The following is a 19,879-nucleotide window of genomic DNA, read 5'->3' as shown; positions in this document are numbered from 1 at the left end:
AGGTTCGAATCCCGGTCGGTCCAAGAGGCTTTGAAACATCAAAATGCAGTTTCAAAACAGCTGATTTCTTAGTTAAAGTTTTGTTGGTTTCAAATAACATCGATTTTTATCCGTGTACACATGTCGGAAAAAGGAATCCCCACTCCCAACTAGACAAAGGAAACCCGATGGGTGAGAGCAAATGTTTGTCCTGAACTGAGAAAATGAGAGACTTCTAGATCTAGACATGGTTCTCGGGGTAAACTGAGAGCGACCAATATGTGCGGGCTCGGGGACAAGGTTACCAAACCAACAACCCTTTTCGGGAGCAGAACATGACCCACCCCAATTTCGTTCGAGATGGGTAGGTAAGAAGTTTGGCTGTCGTTTTTTTATTTGGTTGCAATTCGAAGAAGATGTTAGCAAAGACCAAGTTTATTGCGAAGAAATTCCGAACAGTTTGCCAGAGTCAATAATGTCTAGACTTCCTAGCAGGTTTGAGTTAGTAGTTCTACAGTTGGAGAAAGTGTAGCTAGTTTTAATATTTTGTATTCATAGTAAGATTCTCACTAATTCGAGAATGAGAGGTACATACAAAAGTTCGAATCATACTAAATGTAATTGTCAGTGGCTAGTGGTCTCAGATGGAAACCCCTAGTCTAGTTATATTAACATTGTTAAACTACAACGGACAAGGAATCGAAACTGGCAAAAAATCATTCGATTCTGTCAATTTGTTTTCGATTCGTGACCTTAGATAATCAATTCATATTCTTTTTAGATATGTCCAATGTCACACAATCTGACAGTACCTTGCAGTGCCATTAACATGGAGGGAGCATAATTTAAATTCTCGAACATTGTGTGACATTGTGATATCATTTGAAGTGCATTAATTCTATAGGCAATATGAACCTCAGTTAATGCCATCGAATACATTCAAAATACATGCAAATTGATACATCGAAAGTACTGGCAACCGTACGAAAGATCTCACATTTCCAGACCTACCTCAACCTGGACAAGCGTGCCACCCAAATTCGTCTCCATTTTCTTCGCATCGTGTTTCGCCATAAACCACTCCAAGCGCGCTGGACTATAAATTTATAACTAGGTATCTGAGTTGCAGACAGGGTGCATACCTATAAGTAGATCTACTCCAGGTAGCGCACAGGTGTAGCGCATCCGTTTTTTTTTCTGGTCGTATCTTGTCCTTCGCCACACAGTCTGGTAGAAGTGAAAACTTCCCTTTGGGTCCTGTCGTGCTTCGCGAAGTAAGCACCGTAAAATGCAGTCATTTTGATTAGTAGGGTGAAATGGGACGCTTTGAAATTAACGTCTTGCTCAATCCTATAAAAGGTCTTGATAGATTTTTCATTCGATATAAACGTTCGTAGCTGTAAACGCACAGTTGTTCAGCAAGACTACGCTGAAGGTCACGGGTTAGAATTCCGGTCCAATCGAACGTCTTGAATAATTTCCAAGATATACAACATCTTTGAATCCACCATTTTTTGTACAAATGCAAAAATGGGCATGCTTCCGTAACTGAGTGGTTAGAGTCCCCGGCTACACAGCAAAGCCACGCTGATGGTGTCTGGGTTCGATTCCCTGTCGTTTCAGGATCTTTACGTAATGGAAATTTCCTTGACTTCTCTGGGAATAGAGTATTATCGTACCTGCCACTCGATATACGAATGCGAAAATGGCAACTTTGACGAAGAAAACTCTCAGGTAATAACTGAGGAAGTGCTCATAAGAAGCTGAGAAGCAGGCTCTGTCCCAGCGAGGACGTTAATGCCAAGAATAAGAAGCGAACGAACGAAAGCTCTCAGTTAATAACTGTGGATTGTAGTAGTACTCATAGAATCACTAAACTAAGAATTTTCTTCATACTTGCAAAAATGGAAGATTTCTCCTAATGCTTCAAAAACTCAACTAATAATATTCCCACATAAACCCAAAGCTCTTTATCTGAAACCTTCAAGTAGACATGTTGTCACGATGAGAGGGGTTCCAATAAATTGGTCAGATGAAGTTAAGTATCTAGGGCTCATGCTAGATAAGAATTTAACTTTCAAAAATCACATTGAGGGCATTCAAGCCAAATGTAATAAATATGTTAAATGTCTCTATCCCCTTATTAATACAAAATCAAAACTTTGTCTTAAGAACAAGCTTTTGATATTCAAACAAATTTTCAGGCCAGCCATGTTGTATGCTGTACCAATATGGACTAGCTGTTGTAATACCAGGAAGAAAGCTCTGCAGAGAATTCAAAATAAAATTTTGAAAATGATTCTGAGGCTTCCTCCCTGGTATAGTACCAATGAGTTACATAGAATATCCAATGTTGAAACATTGGAACAAATGTCAAATAAAATAATCAATAATTTCAGGCAAAATCGTAACAATCTTCTATTGCCACGATTAATGAGTTATATGTCTAGGTTAAGTTAGGTTAAGTATATTAAAAACATTTTTTTTTCTCTTATAAGCAGGTGAAATCAACTCACCTGTAAAAAAACTGAACTGCTACGGCAAATGAAATGTAATATGTTGTTAACAAAATGTTAATTAAATCTTAAATTTGTTTTACCAAATTAGGATGATAGTGTTGTCTAATAACACAGAACACCTAGATATAAGAAATGAATGTAATGTTTGGAAAAAAAAAAAAAAAAAAAAAAAAAAAAAAAAAAAAAAAAAAAAAAAAAAAAAAAAAAGCTAAACTAAGAAGTAGACTCTGTCATAGTTGGAACATAACGCTAAAATGTTATAAAAACTGGATTCGGAAAAAATGAGACACACAAAAGTGATCACCATAAATTCATTTTAAATCGGATACTTCTCAAATTCCAAATATCATTAATCTCAATATACTCCACTTCTGCAGTTTCCATACAACACAAAAAGGACACAAATTTAACGCCATCTCTTGACAGGAAAGTGCGTTAACGAACTCTTTGCCATTTTCAATTTAGCGTGTATTGCAGAACGAAACGTCGAAACGTGGGGTCTCAAGTGTGTGCGTGCGGAGATGTCTCTGGGCGTCCATGTTTAGGTATAGTGCCAGAAATAGGCGAAAGTAAAACTGCCGGCTAGCCACAAAAATGAAGAAAAAGAACAATCATGCCACAAAGTTTTTAGTGTGTTAGTATACTTTTATGCCAGCGTGGCGCAAGTGTGATGTCTTCGACGAAACGGAGAAGTTGGGTATATTGAGATTAACAGTATTTGCAAATTCTCAGGGATTAAATAATGTAGGGTAAGTGATCCATTAGTTGTGGGTGTTCATATAGTTGCGGTAGAGCCATTTACACGGATTTAACTGAATTAGCCACAGATCCGACACCGCCAATCGACGTATTGGCTTATTACACGAAATAGATGAAAACATCGTCCAACATTGCTTCAAAATTGATGAAATACCACTAAAACTGCTTAAACTTTTTTCACTTGTACCAATAGTTGCGGTAAAGTGTTCCTATAATGGAGATTCCCATAGGAAAACAACGGATAACAACGGATTTAATATTTAACTCAACTAAAGGAACAGCGTTTTGATTTGTATTACGGATACTTTAAGGCCTTAGTGAAGTATAACTCAGCATGGAGCATACAAAAAAAAAATCATTTTGTTTGATTTCATAACGGTTTCGAGCGTCGGAAGCCCTTAACTTTCGTATGGTGGGTAACGAATACGTTTCCGCAACTTGAATAGTTTGAAACAAATCGCAATGTTGGGACCAACCGACTAAAAACTCGAGGCCGACGATTTGTTTGGTGTCCGCCTTGATGTATTCGTCGTCCATGACGAGACTGTCTGGCTTGACCAGCCACTCACGGTACAGCTTCCGCGCACGCAATTTGGCCACCGTGTTTTGCTTGTCAGTCCGATTTGGCGCTTCATGGTCTGCTAGACGAACCACTTCGAAGAATTGGCCACTTTTTGGCCACGTCTCGGGTGGAAAGGTTCGAGGTATTCATAATGTACTGCCTTATCTTCCGTGCCTTCACAGGTTTTCTGTTCTCGGCCACAACGCGGGACACGGTGGAATGGTGGATTCCAAGCCTTTTGCCGATCCATCTATGTGACTGACCAGGATTATCGACCATCCATCTATGTGACTGACCAGGATTGGGCGCGGCCAAGATTTGCTTCATTCGAATTCATCTTGAAAACTACTTCACATATCGCGATAAAATTTTGCACACATAAACATACCACTCTAAACGAGTATTACCCAAAATTTCATTAGATTTTACCCACGTGTTAAAAAGTTACACCCAAAACAAAGTGTCGCATTTTTTTATGTAGTTGTAGTTCACGCAGGGCTAGTAGCGACTAAGTGCCTAAAAGATAGAAACTTCAGGGGAACCTAACATAAAGATATCAAAAAGAAAATGAACAGAAAACCAAAATGAAGGTCAAATAGAGACCAGGAAACACTATATACCATGCCCACACAGTTACGGATCACCCACAGTGACGGATCACTATGGCGTTCAACATCGGATAACTCGCTCAAAACATAAACGTTGACGTGAAACATATTTTTGCCAAGTCATACTATTTGTCTTCTACCATTTGTAAAGTTAAGAACAACATTCAAATGCTTAATAACGGTGTTTTTGATAAATGTTTAGTAGGTACCACACAGCTATCATTATATGGCCGTTTTCTGTAAGAAGAGCCGTCAGCATTCATAAGCTCCCACAGGTGCTAAAATTCAAATATTAGGTATATCAGAAAAAATGCTCGTTCGCTTAGATTTAGTATGAATTCATCTTTGGAAAACATTTTTCTTGATTGTTGATTCTAAATACCGAATATAAGCACTTCTAACTAGTGATCCATAATATGGACCAGGAAATGATTGTTTACCACGGTTATGGATCACTTCCAAAGAATGTACATTTCTGCCATTTTAAGCATTGGATTCGACATTTTCATACAATAGCACTAAGGATAAAACTAATAAAACATCAAGGTTTGTAAATTTCATTTTTTAGCGGCCAAAATGGGTGGAAGACTTGGTGTGTAGCGAAAACAGTTCATGTCTCAGTTACTACAATGCAGTATCACAAAACAGGGCATTTTACCCTTGTTTCCAGCTCAAACACTGCTATTTTTTTTTGCAGTAATATGTGACACATTGTTAACTTTCGCCAAATCATGCAATACAGATGCATTGAGTTGAAAATCTCTCGATTTTGCGCAATGATCCGTAATATGTCACAATTTGATCCATAATATAAACATTGATCCATAATATGGTTTTCAGAAACCGATACAATTTTTAATTTTTATGCAATCCTATGTAAATATTACACTCCAAACAGTTTACTAACCGAAGTTCCAATTTAAAACGATTCAATTCGTGCTTTCAAATTACAATTATACGTTTTCCATGTCGTTTTATTGAATTTTATAGGTTGGACACCACACTATTTGATCCATAACTGTGGGGTCATGGTAGTTTAACACTTCATTCGTTGCACAGTTGTGTTTAGTATGCATGATAACTGGAAGGTAAATACAAATTCCTTAGATAACACTGCGAAACACGTTTTTGTCTCAAGCACTAAAATACCGCTATTCACTTAATTGAGGGTTGCTGAATCCATAACCGTTTTCAAAAATATCATAGCACGTCTAGCTTTTGAGATATTTGCTGTTGAAAATACAAAAAATGATTATTATAGCCAACTTGCATGCAATTTTTTTAGTTTGTAAGGCAATGTATTTGCTTAAATTGTCAAAGAATTCAGAATTTATGCGTTTAACAATACTTATCAACAAAGTTTACAATACTTTCGATGCGGAAAAGTTATTTTTCGATGTTTTGAAAAAGTTTTGTATTCTTCCATATTAGAGAAACGAAGAATTTTGCATAAAGACAGCAAGTATGTTGAAAAAATCGGTTTAATCTAAATTTAATCGAGCGATTCTAACCAAATTATGTCTAAAATGAAAGTTTAAGTGCAAAATAGCATGCTTGGTGGATAAGATCACAAAAAAGTTTGATAAATTATACTTTAAATTGTATGTAAACATCGATAAAACCAGTGTTTTATACAACTTTGGCGACCTGTAGCTAAAAATTGTGACGTGCTGGAACATTTCTGAAAGTGGCATCAGATTCAGCAACCCCGAATCTACTCGAGACACATAATTTGATCCTTGAGACACGCAAAAATGTCATTTTTGTTACGCTGTGTTATCCTACCAGACTTCTCTCAGAGGAAATTTACAGATTTCTCGTGACATTACGCCAAGTAGTACTCCATTTATTGTGCGTGATTTTCTTCACAAATTGGATTAGAATGAATTTCAGGTTTTTTCAAAGTTCTTTCGAAGTTGGTATTTACACGGAATCTGTTACGGAATCACTAGGAGGCCAATGCTGCTTTAGGTAACTGATATTATCTCTGATATTTTTTACGGAATTCTGCAAATTTTGATGTGTCACACGGCTCAGTTCTATCAAATGTTTGAATTGGCACTTAAACGTAATTTTTTTGAACACCTTAGGAAGATTAAAACGACTTAAAATGGATTAAATTAAACGAGTTACAATGACTTATAACGGCTTGAAATGGCTCAACACGCTTTTAAACTACTTAAAACAGCCGGTGCCGTAGCGTGAGGTTGGCCAGATTGGCACCCGCCTAGGGCGCCAGCCTTTGGGGGCGCCAAAATGCGTTACGCATTTGGTAAATTTTGGAAGAGAATTATTAAATTAGGGCGCCTTTTTAGTCAAAATTTCAAAAGAAATTCCTTAAGGTTATTAAAATTTGAACAGTTCCTGAATCGCATCCAATGATTATTTGATATTTTGGATGATTCTCATACATTAATTTAATTTTTGATAGTCGTTAAAACTGTTTCAAGCCTAATTCAATTTTGTGGTGTTCAATTGAAGATTCATATTGAGCAGAAATAAGTAAATATTCAAATGAACTTGATAAGGGTTATAAAGACTTTTTGTGTTTTCAAACAACAAAACAAAAAATCTTTTGAGCGTTAACGAGAGGTAGGGAGCAGAGCTACTTGGGCACTTCTATGGTGTTTTTTTGCTCGGTAGAATTGTTTGAAACTTTGCTATAAGAAGAACTTCTATGAGCAATTCTCGCTGAAACCAGGCCGCCATCGGCACCCATCGTTAGAATTCCAATTTTATGTCACTGATCGCTAGCTTTCGATAAAACATAAGGGTGGTCCTTTTTGTTTTCTCAAATTGGTGCACCCCTCGTACGCCAGCTAGCTAAACAGTTTGCAAAAAAGCCCATTTTTTGATAAATCTTGGGTATTTCTTCACGTGATATGTCTCATATTTCCCTTGGAACACATACCAAACTTAATTGCATAGTATAGAGAAAGGATATAGCTTTCATTTGAAGTTAAAAAAAATCCGGCGGCCATTTTGAATTTGGCCGCCATCTTGAATTTTGTTAGAAAAATCGTTTTTTCACCATTATCAAGGTGAAAACTCATTCTACTACTTAAAACCAAGATGGCGTCAAAATCCAAGATTGCCGCCAGATTTTTTCACTCAAAATAATACTCCTATTCTTCATCTGACTCGAAAAATACACCAACTATTGAAAACTTGTATCTTTGTTGTACCAAAAATGATGTTTGCATTGATTGCACTCGCCATATACGTCAAAATCGTGGAACATGTTTTAGAAAATCGTTCATTTCATAGGGTAAATACCATTGCACACCTAGTTTCTGTAGCCTATCTTACGCAATTTTTCCTCAGCTTTCTGATGGTGATCTCAGAATTCAAAACGAGCGTTGCGCTAATGGTGAAAAAACGATTTTTCTAACAAAATTCAAGATGGCGGCCAAATTCAAAATGGCCGCCGGATTTTTTTTAACTTCAAATGAAAGCTATATCCTTTCTCTATACGATGCCATTAGGTTTGGTATGTGTTCCAAGGGAAATATGAGACATATCACGTGAAGAAATACCCTAGATTTATCAAAAAATGGGCTTTTTTGCAAATTGTTTAGCTAGCTGGCGTACGAGGGGTCCACCAATTTGAGAAAACAAAAAGGACCACCCTTAAGTTTTATCAAAAGCTAGCGATCAGAGACATAAAATTGGAATTCTAACGATGGGTGCCGATGGCGGCCTGGTTTCAGCGAGAATTGCTCATATGATGCATATTGTGGCCACAAATGAGCTCAGTTGCTTACAAAAACAACCCCACTGCCGAAGTGAAACAAAAGTGCCAAGAATAGAATCTGGCTCCCTATTGCGTCACTTTTTTTTTCAATCACATTCTCATTGAATCACAGGTTGAATTCTCACAAACTCCTGAAATAAAATCACAGAATCTTTCACAGGGTTCTCAGTCAGAGTACGATATGCAAGACTAAAAACTACCCTTCACAAAATGCCAGGTGAGTTTCGTGCGGATTTCTTTTGTGAACTTCTTTACATCTGGACAAAATAGCTGAAACTAGGAAAAATTCTCACAGAATCCTGAACAACATTTTCAGAGAAATTCATGTGAAGAGCAAACATGAGTTGAAAAGAATGGAATTATTTTTTTACCCAGTATGAACATATCCTACACTGGCTGACAAAATAGTTTTTTTTTTCAAAAATGTTTAATGTAGTGCAGATGATTTGGCATTAAACAACTTTAGATCACCTTACAATATAATTTCTAAAATTCATCCCTAAGAAGAGGATGTATGGGGATTTCTGGAACAGTTGCAATCTTCTTTTAGTAAATTACCCAAACGAGTATCACTGAAATGTGCCTATTGAGTGAGCAGTGGTTAACGTTCAACGCTCTGTAATCGCAATCATCGTCATCATTAAATTTTAAAAAGCAGTTTTTCTGTTCAAAACTAGACATTATTCGATGAAAATGTGTTCACTGTGTTTCGGATGGAAAATAGAATACAGTGAACACATTTTCCTGTAAATTTTCTCGATTTTGTACGAAAAAACTGCTTTCGAAAATTCCGTAACCAATGACGGATCCTGCCCCCTTAAAAATTCGTAGCAAATTCTGCGCTTGTTTCCAGGCAATGGCAATGTTTTTTTTGGCAATTGACTGGTATCCCAAGTATCCATGCTGCTTAAGCTGTAATTTATGCATAGCAGTGATATACATAAAGCTTGAATTACTGTATAACTACAATTAAATTTGGGCACCTCTAGAGGGACATCAATGTTATAATCAGTTATATAGTAGCTTCATGTACAACGTTTATATGCTTAAATAACTACTTGCGATGTATTACGAAAGCTTCAATGCCATACATAACGAAAACAAAATTGACTTAGGGGTGCCAAAAGGGAGGTTTGCCAAGGGCACCGTGAGGCCACGCTACGACTCTGAAAACAGCTTAAATAGTTTAAAAACGGCTTCAAACGGCCTAAAATGGCTTAAAACTGAACATTACTAAAGGACCTATGTACGAGAGATTCTCTCCTCTCTCGTTCTCTTTCCATTATAACAGTGGAATACTAAAGATTTTGGGAACTTTTTCACTATAGATCGAAAGTCAATTTCCTTGACTAGCGTTTCATACAAAAAACGCAACAGAAGAGGTTAATATGACACAGTTATTAACAAAGGAGAATGTAAACAAAGAGAGCCTCTCAATGTTAGATAGGTCCTTTAGTAATGTTCCGCGAGAAATCGCTTTAAATGCCTTTAAATGACTTAAAATTACTTAAAACAGCTTAAAAGGGTTTGAAAAAGCCCTAAAATGGCTTGAAATAGGTTGAAATTACTTTAAATTAAAATAGCTTAATATGACTAGAAACGGCATAAAATGGCTTTTAACGGCTAAAATATCTTAAAATAGCTTAAGCTGAAGATGAATCGAAGCCAAAGTTCAAATTTTCAAGAGCACGGATCTGGAGAGCCGAACATCTGTTCAAGCTGAAAACTTAATCGATTGGTCACTGGTGGTGACCAATCGATTAGGTTTTCAGCTTGAACAGATGTTCGGCTCTCCAGATCCGTGCTCTTGAAAATTTGAACTTTGGCTTCGATTCATCTTCATCTTAAATAGGCTTGAAATGAATTCAAAAAGCCTAAATGACTTAAAATCGCTTAATGACTAATAAAGATATAAAACCGCTTGATATGGCTTAAAATAACTTTAAATGGCATAAAATGGCTTAAAAAGCTTAAATTCACTTGAAATCGTTTCAAATGGCTTAAAATGACTTAATTAAAATGGCTTAAAAAGCTTAAAACGACCTAAACTGGCTTAAAATAACTTGAAATTATTTAAAATAGTTTAAAACAGCTTAAAATGGTTTAAAATGACTTAAAATGACTTAGAGGGGCTTAAACATAAAATTGCTTAAAATAGCTAGAAATAAACGTAATGGCTTGAAACAACTTAAATGGGTTTAAAATGGCTAAAAATATTTTGAAATGGCCTAAAATGGCTTAAAATAGCATAAAATGACTTAAAATAGATTAAAATGGCTTAAAATAGCCGCAAATCATGATTGTTACAGCTATATATTTGAGTATTTCTTGAACCTGGAATTATTTTGAAAAACCTGGAAATATCAGAGAATTTCATTTCGATAAACAAGTAGATACCCTGATTTTGATACTTGAACTTTGTAAACATACTCACAAATATGTTTGTTTATAATTATACGGTGTTGTTGTATCTAACAATAAATAATGAAATCAACTATATTTATAGTTCAAAACAACCTTATATATTTTTATTAGGCCGGAAATATAATAAATAATAATAAATTGTGTACATAAAAAACGTAGAGACCTTCCATTACAATTAGATACTTTCTAAAGAACAGAGCTGCCATCAGCCCTTGTTACAAGGTGGAACAGGGAAATGGCGTGCACCATTTTCCTTTTCCACCTTGTAACTAGAACCAGGCGAAAGCAATATCGAAGGAGGGAAGCTTTGTCTGTCTTTATTCGGAAAATCATCAAAATTACCAGAACAAATAAGTATAACCGATGCTTCCTAAATATAGAATCCCGGGAAGTTCACCGCTCTACCTATTCGAGCGCTAATTCTTCTTCGTTAAGGATTGATGAACCAGCCGGTCGGTGACTGCTTTTCGCCGAGACGCTTGTTGCACTGAGAATCTTTGTTGGCGATGCATTTCATGACTGGAACAAGTAGCGACGACTATGTTAGTACAACCAAGACGGACACGAGACGATGCAACAGCAAAGACGTTAGAATATTTCCTTTTACGACGTGTCATGCTATCCTCGGGCTCATTTTGTCGTTTTTCTTAGTTCTCAGTTCTCTAGTGCACTCTGTACCCCATACTGTATAGATTCATATCTCCTAGAATGATATTCCGCAAGTCTGTCTTCATACCGGATGTTTTTGTTCTGTACACTGATGACAGGGTTTATGGTGCTTTTTTGCTACCGTTGGTCGTATCGTTCGAGAGCAGATGCCCCACTGACTGTGTCGTCAGTCAGCAAATTGATTGTAGAATCATCCCGCAAGGGGCAGCAGTGGACCAAGAAAGCAACAAGATGCTCTGAAAAGCATGCTTCCCATATTGGTTGTGTTGGCTTGAACGAGAGGAAGGCGGTATGTAGCGAAGCACATGTCTAGATATACATATTGCCAATGACTTTGTTTTGAATTATGGACATACAAGATGAAAATATATGACTAATATGGCTTATCAGTCGTTCGGACGGAGTTGACGTAATATCACAATGGAGTTATGAAAGAAGCATTTCAGCGCTTCTGATAAGCACCGAACAGAGTTGGAATGTTCAATTAAGAGAACTTTCAAATTTAAGCCGTTTAATCTCCAGCCATTATACGCAACTATAAGACATTCTAAGCTTTTTTTATCCATTTTAGGTATTTCAATCAATTGTAAGCCACTTTAGGCAATTTCAAGCCATTTTAGGCAACTTTAAGCCATTTAAAGTTATTTTAAGTCATTCTATGCGATATTAAGCAATTTTAAGCCGTATTGAGCCTTTTTAAGTCGTTTCAAGCCATTTTAAGCTATTTATGAGCCATTTTAACTCTTTAATGAATGTCTTCTTCAGTGTCAGTTACTCGTATCCACGAGTGACTCGTATGGATACGAGTAACTGACACTGAAGAAGACTGCAAGTGGTAGTCGAAATACGCGTATCTGTCAAAGATAAGCATTTAGGAGCGGAATTAAAAGGTACACGGTACTCCATCTACTTTAAAGTTTCTCTAGCCATTTTAAGCTATGTTAAGCCATTTAATGCCATTTTAAGTCGTTACAAGCCGTTCTAAGCCGTTTTAAGTCATTTAAAGCCGTTTTAAGCAATTCAAGCCGTTTCAAGCCATTTAAAGCCGTATAGGCCAGTTCAAGCCATTTTAAGCCATTTTGAGTCGTTTTAAGCCATTATGAGCCGTTTTAAGCCGTTTCAAGCCGTTTTAAGGCCCAAGTAAAAATGGTGCAAAAGTCAAAACTGAACAAGCAGTTTTCTCTTTTTAAATAGACAAATCAAAGAAAATTAAAACACACAGCTTTTTAATTTTCCAAATAAAAAGGCTGTGTGTTTTTATTTTTATGAATTTGTTATTTTAAAAGGAGAAAACTGCCTTTTCAGTTCTGACTTTTGTGCCATTTTCTCTTGCGCCTTAAACCATTCATGCCGTTTTAGGCCGTTTCAAGCCATTATGAGCCATTTAAAGCTATTTTAAGCCATTTAATTCCATTTTAAGTCGTTACAAGCCGTTTCGTAGCCGTTTCAAGTTATTAAAAGCCGTTTTAAGCAATTCAATCCGTTTCAAGCCATTTAAGCCGTATAGGGCATTTTAAGCCATTTTGAGTCGTTTTAAGCCATTATGGGCCATTTTAAGCCATTTTAAGCCATTTTGAGCCGTTTTAAGCCATTTTGAGCTGTTTTAAGCCGTTTTAAGCCATTCAAGCCGTTTTAAGCCATTTAAGCCGTTTCAAGCCATTGTATGCCATTTTAAACCATTCTAAGCCATTTTGAGCCGTTTTAAGACATTTTAAGCCATTTTTAGGCATTTTAAGCCGTTTCAATCTCCATTTTTGGCCATTTTAGCCATTTAAAGCCGTTTCAAGCCGTTTCAAGATGTTTTAAGTCGTTTTGAGCTGTTTTGAGCCGTTGAGCCGTTTCAAACCGTTTCAAGCCGTTATAAGCCATTTTAAGCCGTTCCAAGCCCGTTTCAAGCCGTTTCAAGTCATTTTAGGCCAACAATTTAAAGCCGTTTAGAGCCGTTTAAAGCTGTTTATAGCCATTTTAAGCCTATTTAAGACGATTTGAACCATATTGAACCATTTTTGAGCCGTTTAAGCCATTTTAAGCCGTTTCGAGTCGTTTTAAGCCGTTTTAAGCCATTTCAAGCCGTTTCAAGCCATTGCAGGCCATTTTAAGCCATTTTAAGCAATTTCAAGCCATTTTAAGCCGTTTAAAGCCTATTTAGGATGATTTGAACCATTTTGAACCATTTTTGAGCCGTTTTAAGCCATTTTAAGCCGTTTCGAGCCGTTTTGAGCCGTTTCAAGCCGTTTAAAGCCATTTTAAGCCGTTTCAAGCCATTTTAAGCCGTTTTAAGTCATTTTAGGCCATTTAACGCCATTATAAGCCGTTTCAATTTTGAATTTTGAATTTTGAATTTTGAATTTTGAATTTTGAATTTTGAATTTTGAATTTTGAATTTTGAATTTTGAATTTTGAATTTTGAATTTTGAATTTTGAATTTTGAATTTTGAATTTTGAATTTTGAATTTTGAATTTGAATTTTGAATTTTGAATTTTGAATTTTGAATTTTGAATTTTGAATTTTGAATTTTGAATTTTGAATTTTTGAATTTTGAATTTTGAATTTTGAATTTTGAATTTTGAATTTTGAATTTTGAATTTTGAATTTTGAATTTTGAATTTTGAATTTTGAATTTTGAATTTTATTTCAATTTAATTTCAATTTTCAATTTTTCAATTTTCAATTTTCAATTTTCAATTTCAATTTTCAATTTTCAAATTTTCAATTTTCAATTTTCAATTTCCAATTTTCAATTTTCAATTTTCAATTTTCAATTTTTCAATTTCAATTTTTCAATTTTCAATTTTCAATTTTCAATTTTCAATTTTCATTTTCAATTTTCAATTTTCAATTTTCAATTTTCAATTTTCAATTTTCAATTTTCAATTTCAATTTCAATTTTCAATTTTCAAATTTTCAATTTTCAATTTTCAAAATTTTCAATTTTCAATTTTCAATTTTTCAAATTTTCAATTTTCAATTTTCAATTTTCAATTTTCAATTTTCAATTTTCATTTTCAATTTTCAATTTTCAATTTTCAATTTTCAATTTTCAATTTTCAATTTTCAATTTTCAATTTTCAATTTTCAATTTTCAATTTTCAATTTTCAATTTTCAATTTTCAATTTTCAATTTTCAATTTTCAATTTTCAATTTTCAATTTTCAATTTTCAATTTTCAATTTCAATTTTCAATTTTCAATTTTCAATTTTCAATTTTCAATTTTCAATTTTCAATTTTCAATTTTCAATTTTCAATTTTCAATTTTCAATTTTCAATTTTCAATTTTCAATTTTCAATTTTCAATTTTCAATTTTCAATTTTCAATTTCAATTTTCAATTTTCAATTTTCAATTTTCAATTTTCCAATTTTCAATTTTCAATTTTCAATTTTCAATTTTCAATTTTCAATTTTCAATTTTCAATTTTCAATTTTCAATTTTCAATTTTCAATTTTCAATTTTCAATTTTCAATTTTCAATTTTCAATTTTCAATTTCATTTTCAATTTTCAATTTTCAATTTTCAATTTTCAATTTTCAATTTTCTTTTCAATTTTCAATTTTCAATTTTCAATTTTCAATTTTCAATTTTCAATTTTCAATTTTCAATTTTCAATTTTCAATTTCAATTTTCAATTTTCAATTTTCAATTTTCAATTTTCAATTTTCAATTTTCAATTTTCAATTTTCAATTTTCAATTTTCAATTTTCAATTTTCAATTTTCAATTTTCAATTTTCAATTTTCAATTTTCAATTTTCAATTTTCAATTTTCAATTTTCAATTTTCAATTTTCAATTTTCAATTTTCAATTTTCAATTTTCAATTTTCAATTTTCAATTTTCAATTTTCAATTTTCAATTTTCAATTTTCAATTTTCAATTTTCAATTTTCAATTTTCAATTTTCAATTTTCAATTTTCAATTTTCAATTTCAATTTTCAATTTTCAATTTTCAATTTTCAATTTTCAATTTTCAATTTTCAATTTTCAATTTTCAATTTTCAATTTTCAATTTTCAATTTTCAATTTTCAATTTTCAATTTTCAATTTCAATTTTCAATTTTCAATTTTCAATTTTCAATTTTCAATTTTCATTTTCAATTTTCAATTTTCAATTTTCAATTTTCAATTTTCAATTTTCAATTTTCAATTTTCAATTTTCAATTTTCAATTTTCAATTTTCAATTTTCAATTTTCAATTTTCAATTTTCAATTTTCAATTTTCAATTTTCAATTTCAATTTTCAATTTTCAATTTTCAATTTTCAATTTTCAATTTTTCAATTTTCAATTTTTCAATTTTCAATTTCAATTTTCAATTTTTCAATTTTCAATTTTCAATTTTCAATTTTCAATTTTCAAATTTTCAATTTTTCAATTTTCAATTTTCAATTTTCAATTTTCAATTTTCAATTTTCAATTTTCAATTTTCAATTTTCAATTTTTCAATTTTCAATTTTCAATTTTCAATTTTCAATTTTCAATTTTCAATTTTCAATTTTCAATTTTCAATTTTCAATTTTCAATTTTCAATTTTCAATTTTCAATTTTCAATTTTCAATTTTCAATTTTCAATTTTCAATTTTCAATTTTCAATTTTCAATTTTCAATTTTCAATTTTCAATTTTCAATTTTCAATTTTCAATTTTCAATTTTCAATTTTCAATTTTCAATTTTCAATTTTCAATTTTCAATTTTCAATTTTCAATTTTCAATTTTCAATTTTCAATTTTCAATTTTCAATTTTCAATTTTCAATTTTCAATTTTCAATTTTCAATTTTCAATTTTCAATTTTCAATTTTCAATTTTCAATTTTCAATTTTCAATTTTCAATTTTCAATTTTCAATTTTCAATTTTCAATTTTCAATTTTCATTTTCAATTTTCAATTTTCATTTCAATTTTCAATTTTTCAATTTTCAATTTTTCAATTTTCAATTTTCAATTTTCAATTTTCAATTTTCAATTTCATTTCAATTTTCAATTTTCAATTTCAATTTTCAATTTTCAATTTCAATTTTCAATTTTCAATTTTCAATTTTCAATTTTCAATTTTCAATTTTCAATTTTCAATTTTCAATTTTCAATTTTCAATTTTCAATTTTCAATTTCAATTTCAATTTTCAATTTTCAATTTTCAATTTTCAATTTTCAATTTTCAATTTTCAATTTTCAATTTTCAATTTTCAATTTTCAATTTTCAATTTTCAATTTTTCAATTTTCAATTTTCAATTTCATTTCAATTTTCAATTTTCAATTTTCAATTTCAATTTCAATTTTCAATTTCAATTTTCAATTTTCAATTTTCAATTTTCAATTTTCAATTTTCAATTTTTCAATTTTCAATTTTCAATTTTCAATTTTCAATTTTCAATTTTTCAATTTTCAATTTCATTTCAATTTTCAATTTTCAATTTTCAATTTTCAATTTTCAATTTTCAATTTTCCAATTTTCAATTTTCAATTTTCAATTTTCAATTTTCAATTTTCAATTTTCAATTTTCAATTTTCAATTTTCAATTTTCAATTTTCAATTTTCAATTTTCAATTTTCAATTTTTCAATTTTCAATTTTCAATTTTCAATTTTCAATTTTCAATTTTCAATTTTTTCAATTTTCAATTTTCAATTTTCAATTTTCAATTTTCAATTTTCAATTTTCAATTTCAATTTTCAATTTTCAATTTTCAATTTTCCAATTTTCAATTTTCAATTTTCAATTTTCAATTTTCAATTTTCAATTTTCAATTTTCAATTTTCAATTTTCAATTTTCAATTTTCAATTTTCAATTTTCAATTTTCAATTTTCAATTTTCAATTTTCAATTTTCAATTTTCAATTTTCAATTTTCAATTTTCAATTTTCAATTTTCAATTTTCAATTTTCAATTTTCAATTTTCAATTTTCAATTTTTCAATTTTCAATTTTCAATTTTCAATTTTCAATTTTCAATTTTCAATTTTCAATTTTCAATTTTTCAATTTTCAATTTTCAATTTTTCAATTTTCAATTTTCAATTTTCAATTTTCAATTTTCAATTTTCAATTTCAATTTTCAATTTTCAATTTTCAATTTTCAATTTTCAATTTCAATTTTCAATTTTCAATTTTCAATTTTCAATTTTCAATTTTCAATTTTCAATTTTCAATTTTCAATTTTCAATTTTCAATTTTCAATTTTCAATTTCAATTTTCAATTTTCAATTTTCAATTTTCAATTTTCAATTTTCAATTTTCAATTTTCAATTTTCAATTTTCAATTTTCAATTTTCAATTTTCAATTTTCCATTTTCAATTTTCAATTTTCAATTTTCAATTTTCAATTTTCGAAGCCATTTCGGCTACAAAGACTAAACATTTAAATTTCAAAACGGTTCCAAGTCGCTTTAAATGGCTGACTTACCATGTTAATACAGGTCGGACTCGATTATCCGGAGACTCGATTATCCGGGGACTCGATTATCCGGGATTCGATTATCCGGAATTTTAGACTCGATTATCCGGAATTTGTTTTTTGATGTTCTTGTTTTTTAATTTTTATGCATAAATCTGATATAATTTGGTATTGCAATATACAATATGAATGATTTTGCAGTTTTGAACGTATTTAAGATAAGAGGGTTTGAAAAAGTGATTTTTTGTGTATGCTGGTCAAAATTTTATTTTTTCTTGTAAAGACCCCTACTGTTCCTAGAAATAATTTTTGGCTACACCACCGCATTATATAAATAGAGCAATAAAAAAAGATAACATTTAAGTTCTTTTATCGAATATTTCTATTAATTTCTGAGTGATTCGATTATCCGGAGGATTCGATTATCCGGAGTGAAAAAAAAATCGATACTCCGGATAATCGAGTCCGACCTGTATAGGATTTGTTTTTTGGGCCCATTGCACTATGGTCCAGGAATCAGTTTTACGCGGAAAGATGCATTTTGAGCTTTAGAATGAAACATTAGACAAAAACGGTCTTCTACAAAGTTGTTTGTATTAGTTAAGCCCTTTGTTTGGTGTTATTGAAAATTAGGGTGGATCACATTTTCATAGAAATTGTTTAACTAACTTTCTTATTTGTAGAAATTATATTATACATGCTTCAGCAAAGTTGTAGACCATTCAATTTAAAGCAACTTTGTCAAAAAAAAGTTTTTGTATCTCTTAAATTGACCGATTTAGAGCTTTTTCCTACGGTGACATAGGGTGGTCCGAACAAAACTGGTTTTCTGGCTCTAGAGTTTTCAATTCAAATTTCTCATCAAAGTAGTCTATGAAACACTTTTAGAGCTTTAAAAAATGCGTAATTTGGTGAGTGAAGAAACTCGCTATCTCCTTTCGTTTAGGAGTAATTGTTGTTTTTCTCTCAAAAACATGCCTACTTTGATTGTGAATATCTCTCATTGGGGCAAACATAAAAAATCTTTTGACGGCGTTCAAAAGACAAAATAAAATTGTATATTATATAAAAAATTACAGATGTGTTATTTTTGTAACTCTAATAAAACGTCTTGAAAGTCAAATATATTTTATCACAAAAACTTCAATAACTTTTGAACAAAAGTAGATATCAACAATATTTTTGCATGAAAATTTGCGTTTTGTTAAGTTCTAAAAGTCGTTCATAGACGACTTTGACGAGAAAATGATATTTAAAAAACTAGAGTTAAAAAACTTATTTTTGTTGGACCACCCGCGATGATTGGGAAAAAATGCTCTAGATTGGTCAAATTTTGAGCTACAGAAAAACTTTTTTGGCAAAGTTGATCAAAATTTCAAGTTCTACCGCTTTGTCTATGAGCATATACCAGTATTTTTGTAAATAAAAAAGTTGATTGTATGATATGTGTGATACTGTGTACCACCCTAATTTCAAATGACACAGTATGAAAGCTTACATTTTTAGAAACAATTTTGTAGAAGATCATTATTGTCTAAAATTTTATTTTCATGCTCAAAATGCAAAATAATAAAGAAATACATACTATGAAAATCTTCAAAATAGTTTTAGAGCCCTATCTTTCTTAATTCAGATTTCTCGTCAAAGCGGTCTATGAACGGCTTTAAGAACTTAACAAAACGCAAATTTTCATGCAAAAATATTGTTGATATCTACTTTAGTTAAAAAGTTATTGAAGTTTTTCTGCTTCAAATCCTTTGTTTTTCAAGGCATTTTATTAGAGTTACAAAAATAACACATCTGTAATTTTTTGATATAATATACAATTTAATGTTGTCTTTTGAATGCTGTCAAAGGATATTTTTTATGTTTGCCCCAATCAGAGATATTCACAATCAAAGTAGGCATGTTTTTGAGACAAAAACAACAATAACTCCTAAACGAAAGGAGATAGCGAGTTTCTTCACTCACCAAAATACGCATTTTTTAAAGCTCTAAAAGTGTTTCATAGACTACTTTGATGAGAAATTTGAATTGAAAACTCTAGAGCCAGAAAACCAGTTTTGTTCGGACCACCCTATGTCACTGCAGGAAAAAAGCTCTAAATCGGTCAATTTAAGAGATACAAAAAAACTTTTTTGGCAAAGTTGCTTGAAATTGAATGGTCTATAACTTTGCTGAAGCATGTGTAATATAATTTCTACAAATAAGAAAGTTAGTT

Source organism: Aedes aegypti, chromosome 1, assembly GCF_002204515.2.
Source record: "Aedes aegypti strain LVP_AGWG chromosome 1, AaegL5.0 Primary Assembly, whole genome shotgun sequence".
NCBI classification, from domain to species: domain Eukaryota; kingdom Metazoa; phylum Arthropoda; class Insecta; order Diptera; family Culicidae; genus Aedes; species Aedes aegypti.
Note: the sequence above shows the minus strand (reverse complement) of the source record.